The sequence below is a fragment of the Rousettus aegyptiacus genome, unplaced genomic scaffold (assembly GCF_014176215.1).
Source record: "Rousettus aegyptiacus isolate mRouAeg1 unplaced genomic scaffold, mRouAeg1.p scaffold_m13_p_11, whole genome shotgun sequence".
In the NCBI taxonomy this organism is placed as follows: domain Eukaryota; kingdom Metazoa; phylum Chordata; class Mammalia; order Chiroptera; family Pteropodidae; genus Rousettus; species Rousettus aegyptiacus.
In genome coordinates this window covers 6,593,617-6,603,723 of record NW_023416286.1, presented here as the reverse complement: position 1 = coordinate 6,603,723, position 10,107 = coordinate 6,593,617, and the positions used below count along the sequence as shown (strand labels likewise).

The following is a 10,107-nucleotide window of genomic DNA, read 5'->3' as shown; positions in this document are numbered from 1 at the left end:
GTTCCACTTTGAAGAAGTCATGGAGAATCACACCTGAGCTCTCTGTATCTTTGAGAAATGGTGTCTGAGGTAGAAAAATCATTAAAGAAATGTTGAACAATAAACATGATGATTTAAATGTAAAACTGAACTCATTAACTGTTCAAACCGTATACCTTGCTATTAACATTTGTTCAAGAATTGTAGAAATCTGGAAATAAAGACATCATAGACTACATTTTCAAATATCACATCAGGAATAATTAGATGAAACCAATTATGGAAGGAAGTTGTATAAAGATTAACTTCGACTGTTTTCTAAGTTTTTCAAAGATATTTTTAAGTGACCTTCTAAAAGTTGGCAAGTTTCCAATACAAAATAGAACTTTTCCTCCATTTCATAAAACAGTGGTCTGGAATTCAGAAATGTGCTGTATCCTGTGTTGTAATGAAGATAAAATTTCTTATTATCTTTTATTTCGATAAATGCTAAAAGTAAAATAATCTTATTTTATCGACTGCCATTGTTAAGGAACAGTAGTAAAAAAAAATCTAAATAATGTGTAATTAGTTCAATTTTAAATTACGGAAAATTAGACCAATGTGGTGATTTTTAGTGAGTTAGGAGTTCCAACTCTGGATTTAGAAGGCACAACAGTAAAAGGCAAGAACAGCCTAGGGTTAAGCACAGGGCAAGTGCTTTTTTCCTCTACATAATTCTCTTTTGTGAATTGTAAACAGCTCAACAGGTGTTAATGAATTACACTTATCTAAGAATTAAGCATTTTTTAAAAATCTAATTTTCAGAATCCCAAACTAAGACCAAGGCTAAGATTAAGTCTCTGCCCAGGTGCTTAAGTGAGGGTGGCAGATATTAGTCACTGATTAACTGTTGGTTATCTGCCCATTAATTACTTTAATTAAAACACTCACTGTTTAATTGGCCGTCAATTTTAATAATGTAAGCTTCAAGGAAAAGACAGCTTACTTAAAATCCTTAAAGACTTGTCACATTTAAAACAAAAACACATTTTTGAAGTGTCATTTTCTCCAACTGGCAGTGGTCTTACAGTGATATATAACTATTCTGATTATTTGATGGTCTTTGCGAAAACTTGCTGATTTTCATCAACGAGGAGTCAGTTAAATGCTGTCATTTGGAAACTGGCTGGATCAGGGATCCTATCACATTCCAATCATCACGCAACAATTGCAGACCTTTCCAACTGAGGAACAGATAACAGAAATTGTCCTGCCCGAGGCACTATAGTCTATGTGATTAGAAATCAGGCGAAGTCTGGCTTCACTTGAGCTGTACTCCCCCACAGGCTGAATTATAGCTCTCCTACCAGTCCCACGGCGCTGAATGATGTCATGGGATCTGCAGTTGAGCGAGATGAAAGGGATAAAGCAGAACCCGCTGGCACTAGGCAGCTTCCAGTACACACACTCCACAACACAGCTTGGGAACCGAAAAGGCTACGGATCCAGCCACTCAGCCCAAGCTTGGGAGAACCACCGGTATTGCCTCCTTGAAGGAAAAAAAAAAAAAAAGAAGAAAGAAAGAAAGAAAGAAAGGAAAACAACGCGATCCGTGTTAAACAAAAGAATTTGTGGACTAGGAGGCGGGAGGATGGCTACCTGCTGAAAGCAAACTTTCTTGATATCCGTGCTTATATATAAACCTAGCCCTGCCTTTGATGCTCTGTGACTGATCACCGATCAGATTACTGGCATTTCATCTCCCTGCTCCTCTGCCTTTGATCTGCATGCTTAATTTTATTTTCCTGGATTTGAAGTTTCGTCTGGGCTTGTGCTGACATACAATTTTGGGAAGGTACAAGCATTTGGCACAGCAGCCCTGCCAAGGAGAAGCTAAGTTGCCGAAAGGGTGAGTACTGGAAAGAGTTCAGCACGTTGCAGGTACAGCATTTTATATTTTGTTGTGGCTTTCGCTTCGCTTTTTGCCTGTGCGTCCTCAGGAAAAAAAAAAAAAGTGGTTCTAATCCATTAGAAACAAGCGTTTCTATACTTGACTACTCCATTGGGCTACATGTCTGTATCAGAGAAAATATGACACTGGATGCCATGTTAGGAGTTTGTACAAAAGGCTTTGCAATGTGTCATGCAAATCTTACTTGGAAATAAGTTGTTCAAACAGGACAAAAAGGAAGAGGGCTAACTTTAGCCCAGGATGACGCTGCAGAGCCTGTGGTCTGTAAGCTATAATTGCTCTTAAGTATTTACAGGTTGCTTCATTTAGTAAACAGGCGGTGGGACTGGGTGCCAATGCTTTCCTTGTTTTCTTATATAAAAGAGTATAGTCCATCTGTGGCAATACTGTTTCTTTAGTTTATTTATTCTCTCACCTCCGAGACATAAACCTATCAAATGCATTTCTTTATGCGGTTTGTATCCTCGAGGGAATCACTGAGAAGGCATTCAAGTATGATTAAAGCCTTTTATGTGCAAAACTGAAGAATTTTAAAACAGCGAGGGGAAAGTTGCCTTAAGTTTGCTTAAAAAATCCTCTAGTGCCATTCTGTGACCTTTGAAAATAGCACAAGCCTGATTTACACAAACATTTACAAGGTTAATATTCCTAAATTAACATTTACTTTAAATTTATAGTGACAGCTGTTGTAAGTTACAATTTGCCAACAGTTTATGAAAACTATCTGAGTAATCAACAGTTATTATGTGATAAAGTTTTTAGTCACATTTCACTTTAGTTTATGCTCAACATAGCAAAGCCAGAATACATTGCTGGGCCAAATTTGAAAGTTAATTATTATGAGGCATTTTTTGTTTGTTTGTTTGTTTTGTGTGTATGTGTGTTGTTTTTTTTTTTTTTTTGTCAGTTCAGTCATCTAACAGATACACAGAGTAAAATCTTTACATTGAGATGCAAATACTTATTACAGTGGAAAAGTAAGAGCTTCATGTTCACATTAGTTCAATACAATGTTCTTGTCCAAAATTTATTTGGGTAAAATATTTAATCATCATCATAAGTCTATTTTATGCTAGGCAAACCACAAAGAAATTATGTGATAAGACCAGTTATTCTTTAGTCTGAAATTCTGATGAAACAGGAAAGGTCTAATGAGGCTCATTTCATATGTAATTAATTTTTCAGAGCCAATTAATTAAATTACTTTCTAAACTTGCCTCCTGATATTAGAAGGAGGGTAATTAGCACTGTTTGCTTAATTATAAAACTTTGATAGCTAAGTGGAGATTATTTAAAACCGTACTAAGCTGACTATATTTTTAAAATGTGTCAGTAAGAATTGAATCTAAAAGACTTAACTGTTGTTTATTAGTCATGCCGGGAGAGGCATTTAAGTTTTTGTTTTACTGACAGTATAACAAAGCATGTTCACAATATCCTGGATTATCGGTTTAGGCTGGGTTTTTTTTTTATTTGTTTGCTTAAAAAGTTCTCTTTAGATCACAAAAGTAGTATTAATGTTCACATTCAGATAAAGAAAATTAAGCTTTTAAAGTAAAGACTGGAGAAGATGCCTAAAGAAATAATGTACTTAGGAACTCCATTTAGTTTAGATTTGGGATTTAAAATAGTTTTAAATGACTGTTTATTCTGTTACTAGGTTCATTTTAACAAAGTCAGGCTCTCCTCAGCACAAAACAAAAGAGAGAATTAGCAATTATCTGATTAATCTAGACTTCGTAGAAAACTAGCTTGGGCAAGTCAAGTCCTTGAAAATCTACTTCAGTGTCTGAATTAATTTAGATAATTGTTTACTTCTCATGTCTTCGTTGAGAAATGAAACAGATTCTATTTGATGGTAAAAGAAAGACGGCTATTGCTGAATGTACAGGTACAGTCTCAAAAGGCATTTCAACGATCTCAACTGTGATTTTAGTAGATAAACTCCAAATTACTTCTACCAAACGAAACCCTTATATTTTACATGTTTCAAAGCCCTTTCCTATCGCTTCAATGGCGGCTTTGTTACCGCAGAAAGTCCAACTCTTCAAAAGTCTTTTATTTCCAGTCATGATTCTGTCACTGATTAGCTATGTGACCTTAAGAGAGTCACTTCACTCACTGCTCAGTTTTCTCATGGGTGAAAGGAGGGAGTCGATCGGATCATCTTCATGCAATAAGCAGAGTGGAATTTTTATAGCCACTTTACAGATGAGCAAACTGAGACAAAGAAAAAAAAGTAATTTGACTCTCTTAACTAAGGTTACATGGCTAGTTTTCTAAGTCCTAGTCAAATGTTCTTTCTAGTTCACCATGCATGGTCCTTTTTCCAACAACTCCTAATGCAAATGCTCTGGGTAGCTGATCACAGATCAAAGCCACTTCCTCCTGCAGTACATTTTTTTGTTTCCGAGATAGAGATATCAGTCAACTGGATTAGTCTGGTTATTTCGCAACTGTTCTCTTTGCTTCTGTATTTCCAAGCAGTCTAAACACTATCACTGCTACACACAATTTACCACCACATTTAGAATAATTTTCACCAGGAATGTAATATATCAACGCAATGTGGAATTATATATATATTTGCATGTATGTGTCTGTGTGTATGTGTATATATATAATTTTGGCATCATATAAGCACATCTTCATGTGTTTCCAAGGAATTGCTATTTTCTTGGAAGACGTTAGAGAGGCTCCATGAAAAGTAATTGTTAATTAAAGGTTATTACTCCTCAAGGGAGAGTCCCAGTGAGATTTCGTGAGATTTCAGTTTGCAAATTTGATATGGGTTTGTACATGATGTGTGTTGTGTTCTATGTTTGATTATATTAAGAATCCTTGAGCGCCTTTTCATGAACTCTTTCTTTCTTTCTTTTTCTTGGAAAAAATGAATATATTTCTTGTGAATAAAATTATGTATTGACTGTAAAACATGCACCTATATACTAGTCTCTAAGCCAATTAGCAATCTGTCTCTCATATTTTATGACCCCCATAAAGGTCTAATTTAAAGCTTTATAGATGATTACTTTGTAACATTAATGAATATTTATTAGTTCGCCATTATTAATTAATCATTAATATTTTTGAACACTTGTGTGCAAGGCACTCTAATAGTATTTTTAAAGCCACTATCTCATTTAAATGTATAATGAAATTTGTCATGGTTGTTATTCAGATGAAAATGAGTCTCAGAGAGGTTAAATAATGTATACAAAGCCACAGGACTAATTAAGTGGCATCACTAGAGTATGTCTGGATCCTTTTTTTTCTAGAGTTAGGCAGTTAATTCTTTCCGTTATAAGAATTATATAAATAGTGGAACTCTATTAGCAAACATAGCCAAAATTTTGGCTAAAAAACAAGCTCCGTTTTTTTTTCTTTCTTTCGATTATATTTTGTGAGAGTTATTAGACATTTTTGATAGTTTTCCATCATTTGGCCTAGGATCTTCAGCTATAAAGGACCTCAGGACATAATTCGTTCTTCCTCTGCCTCAGGACTGGACCAAATTCAAGCATCCACAGTTGGTTTGGCCAGACCCCCCTGTAATGGCAGGACCAGTTCAAAGCACCCCAGAAAATGAATAATTTGGTGCCCCTTTAAAGAGTGATTCTTTAAAAAATTGTCCACTCAATTTAGAGGAATGGGCTATGTATATGGGGGCAGAAGGAAGGTCCTTGATGGCTGTGCTTAGTTTCTCTTCTTCTGTCACAAGTCATTCAGCTTTGGCTCCAAATCCGCCCACTCAGAAGTTACTGAGTCTCACATTCTTAGACTGAAAAGTACTTTAACACCATCCACTGTGACTTAACTTTGCTCTTTAGTGAGAAGGGTGAGGTGAGGTGTTGAGCAACTTTATCACGCCAACCCTTCAACATAAATCATGCTCCCTCTGAGATGAGTTCAGATAAGTATGGCTTTCTCCATCCTGTTTAATGTCTGCAATACTCTGGCAGCCCTATGGCTTCGTATCATGGGCTGCTGCCAAGTGAGCCTGCTCCTTCATTCAGCCATATGCAGAGGAGTCCGCCATATTTACCCAGAAGTTGAGGAAGAGAGTCAATACCCATTTCTTCTGTCACTGAACACATGAAAGAGTCTGGCCAACAGGGGTGTCATGAACTCACACAGATCAGTGCAAGTGCTACAACTTACAACCACTGCTCCACAAATATCACGAGCTGGACATTATGTAAAGTAAATAAATAACCTCCTTGGCCTTTATGTATATTGCTTCATGCACTGGTGGTATGGTGAAAGGAGCTCAGATTTTGATTCTAGCTTTATTATTTAACTTGGCGTGTGACCTTGAGCATGTCACTCACTCACTGTCTGGCTCCAGCCCTACACCGATAGTCTATAATTGGCAGCAATGGGTGTTGGGAATTACTTAAATAGCTGGGTCTTGGTTATTTTTCCCCTTATTCTCTTAACTATATTTGGAAAACTTTGTTAATCTTTGAGATCCCTACCCCCATTTATTAATTCATTCAACAAATTTTTAATGAGTAACTATCATGTGCCAGGCACTGTGAACTAATGGAAAAAATTCAGAATTTTCATGTAGCTTGCATTCTACTCCATTTTCTCAAGGAATAGTGTAATTCACAATAGAAACTACCAAGAAGTCAAATAATTTTTCTATATATTTTCTTCCAGTGAGCTAGGTTATCACTGAAACTGTTTTTCAAGAAGTCTGTTACTTCATTAGTTAAACTTTATTTTTGGAAAATGTTCTAAACAAATATACTTGGTATTGGCTTAGATATTGCTAAAATTAACTTCAGAAAACCAGCCTTTAATGCAGGGATCCCCTGGGTCAAGGAAAGGCAAGAAAAAGGGCTGCACAGCAGGAGGCGAGCATCTGGGGAGTGAGTGAAACTTCATCTGTATTTGCAGCCGCTCCCCAGCGCTAGCATCACCGCCTCAGCTCCACCTCAGATCATCAGGCATTAGATTCTCATAGGAGCACCGGTCCCTTGTGCCAAAAAGTTTGAGGACCTCTGCTTTAATGTAATCTTAGAAACAACACTTTTACCAAGATCCTCATAACAATTTAGCTTTTACAGTAAAAATTTCAACCCATTCATAATAGTCAGTGTTTTAAAGGGAGAAAAATGCTTGCAGCTCTAATTCCGAGCATCGATTTCATTCTGAATGAGCCCAGGGATCATGTGATTCTTTTTGTACCACCTCTGGTGTGGGCCTGGGTTCTCCTTCAGGTACTGTCCCCAAATCATATATAGACTCGAAGTGGAAAGCACTTATTGACTTAACATGCTTCTTCTTTACAGTAAGGTGCACTTAATAGCTAGTGCACAGAGGTTCAAAGCTTTGTCCTCGCTGTCAAACATCATTTCTATAATCACCTATATACCGACGCTGGATATCGTCTGCCCCTACAAAAGGTATATTGCTGCTAATAATGGCTGCCATTTAGTGAACACTTACCATGAGCCAAGCATTGGGCTAAGTGATCTCAATGCCTTATCTTACTTAACAACCACCAATGAAACAGCTCATTTTACAGCTGAAAAATTTTAGGGAGATTAAGTAACTTTTCCAAGGGCATGCAACTAGTGACTGGCCAAGTAGCATCCAAGACTAGATTATGGGGTCTCTCTCTCCAGTGAGTCAATAGGCTCACTGAGAAGATCAATCACATGCGCATGAAATGTTTCATTCAGTGACTAATGAACATAATGTGTCACTGTCTCTAAGTACAGAAGTTGGCCCAAGAAAAAAGAACATTTGGCTAAAGTCGAAAAGCTGGTTCCTGAGCCAGTGGATTACATTCCACTCAGAACACATTATTGAACATTTATGTGAATGTTTGATATAAGAACTACTTTTAAATTCTTGAGGAAGAAAGCTCAATCCCAGATAACTCTGACACAAGAAAGAAGGCAGCAAGCGTATCGTTGTAAGGAGAAGGCCACAGACCTTGGAGAGACTCACGACAGTTGTGGCTTTTGAGTCAGTCCTGAAATAGGAGTCAGGTAAAGTATGTAAGGAATAGAGAAGTAGGAGAAACAGGTGAGTATGAAGAAGACGCTTAGAGACCAAAGGGAAGGGCAAGTTCAGGGCACTTTGAGGCAAGGCACACAGACCAGTTGGGCCAGAATTTAAAGTGTATGGTCTAGATGAGAGAAAGATAAGGCTGAAAACGTGGGCGGAGCCCAATCCTGGAAATCTCTGAATGCGAATTCAAGGAGTATAGAAGCCACTCTTTACCATAAGGAACCTCTTGTTCATCTTTTAATTGGGCAGTGACAGTGATGACAGGCAGAGGGAAGCAGGTCTGCTGGACCGAACAGCAGGGAGAAAGGTTTGACAGTGGGGGCAATATTCGGGTGAAAGGTGGGCAGGGCCTGTACTATGGTGGGGGTGGTGTGACGAGGAGGAAAAGGGGAAGAAGGGGGGAATGTGGGAGACCTTACAAGGAAGATGTAATGATTCAGCTTAAAAAAGATGTGCCGAGTGTCCTACGTGCTAGCCTGGCTCTGCGACATTAAGACAACAAGAAGTGCCCCCAGGAGATGGACATCTAGTTGAGGAAAGGAGCCCAGGCAAACAGGTAACTTGAGTATAACAATGTGCAGCACAATGAGTCTGCAGTAGTACTAGGTAACAGCCACCAAGTAGGGAAACGTGCACTCATGTTGAGGTTCAAATAAGCTAGTGTATGTCACCTGCAGGTCATTTACAAAGAAGCCATTATTGTGACTTACATTCTCCCCGTGGTAGCTTTGAAGCAGACAGCGCTGCGATGTGACACTTGGGTTGATATTTTTAATGTATTTTTCACAAGTGCCTAGTACAGCACTGCGGTGTTCTCAGTGTGGGACCAGGAGATGTGCTTATCAGTAGCTAAGTCTAATAACTTGTCCATTCACTCAACAAATATTTATGAAGAGGCTGCTAGGTCCTTAGGGTATAGAAAACGTAGGATTTGGTTCCATCCGAAGAGACGGTGCAGTTCTGTGGAGAAAACAAAGGCATGGTGGGTGCCTCCTTGTACCAAAGTCATGTGCAGTATCTTGGGTTTGAAGGTACTTTGTCCCTTTATTATCCACTCACTGGACGGATGAAACAATAATTACGTTTCTACGGCATTCTACTGCTGCAAAAGTACTTTTTTTACATACACGACTCTTTCACTGCTTCCAGTAAAAGTGCAAAGTGGGCACCGTTAGCTCCCCTTCATAATTCACCAACTGAAGTTTAGAAGTTTCAGCGCCTTACACAAGGTACTGACGAAAGCAGGAAGCCCCGGCCCTGTGCTCCGCCGCCTCGCCAGGGGTTTTGAGTTTGCTGAGTGACCCCGAGAGTTGCACGGGGCTGGTCTGAGCGTGGGGGAGGTGGCCACGGTTGACTAGGAAGCACCCGTGACCTCTAGAGGTTTCTGTCGGTGAATGAGCCTTGGGTGAGTATCTGTTGGAGAAATCCAGCAATGAATGAATGAGGCGGCTCTTGGTGAGCTAGGCCATCATGATGTTGATCGACCCGAGGGAATGCGCCACACCGTTGTCGCGGGGGCTTTTAGCTCACATGCAGAAGCGGGCGCTGGGTAGACTGTGACCCCGCAAGGGAAAGGCACAAAGGTGCCGGGAAAGTACGTGCCGAGTAGAAACGAAGGCTCCCTCCCTTCACCTGGGCAATTCCCCCAACACGACCAAGCTCTCGGTGGTCTCGGTGTCCCTCTCCCAGCCCCAGGCCTGCCCGGGGTAAGCATTTACGGGCTCCCGCAGCCGCGGGGGGCGGTGGGCGGCCAGCGCCAGCGAGCGAGGCCGGGAGCCGGGGCTGGGCCCAGCGGAGGGTGAGAGGGGGCGCTGCAGAGAGCCTCCGAGCTGCCCGCGGTATGGGGCGTGGCGCGGGGCGTGGCCCGAGGTGGGCGGGGCGTGCGATGGGCGGGCCCAAAAGTGGGCGGGGCCCTGGAGGCGGCGGCCGTTGCCGGGCTACGGAGAGCGCGGAGCTGGCGGCGCGGGGCAGCGAACAGCGTGCGCGCGGGGAGCGGACCGGGACCCAGCGCCGCGCCCCGCACCCTGCACGCGGCCGGGCCCCGCGCGCCCCTGCGCCCCGACCTCAGCCGGGACCTGGAGGGCTGGACGCGGAGCGCCGCGGGCGGGGCCCCCTCAGGTGACAGAGAAGGTGAGTGCCCCGCTCCA

At 41.0% G+C, this 10,107-nt stretch overlaps 1 protein-coding gene across 2 annotated transcripts in view; it reads left to right on the top strand.

The window, feature by feature from the left end:
- The first annotated feature begins 1,291 nt into the window (after nucleotides 1–1,291).
- TNFRSF19 (TNF receptor superfamily member 19) overlaps nucleotides 1,292–10,107 on the top strand; it is an 82,429-nt gene continuing 73,613 nt past the window's right edge. Inside the window, exon 1 of one of the 2 annotated variants that reach the window (XM_016162664.2) lies at nucleotides 1,292–1,870. The gene's annotated coding sequence lies outside the window, so the exon portion shown is untranslated. Of the gene's footprint in view, nucleotides 1,871–9,920; nucleotides 10,091–10,107 lie in introns of those variants that run through there. The other variant, XM_016162665.2, reaches the window with a different exon arrangement.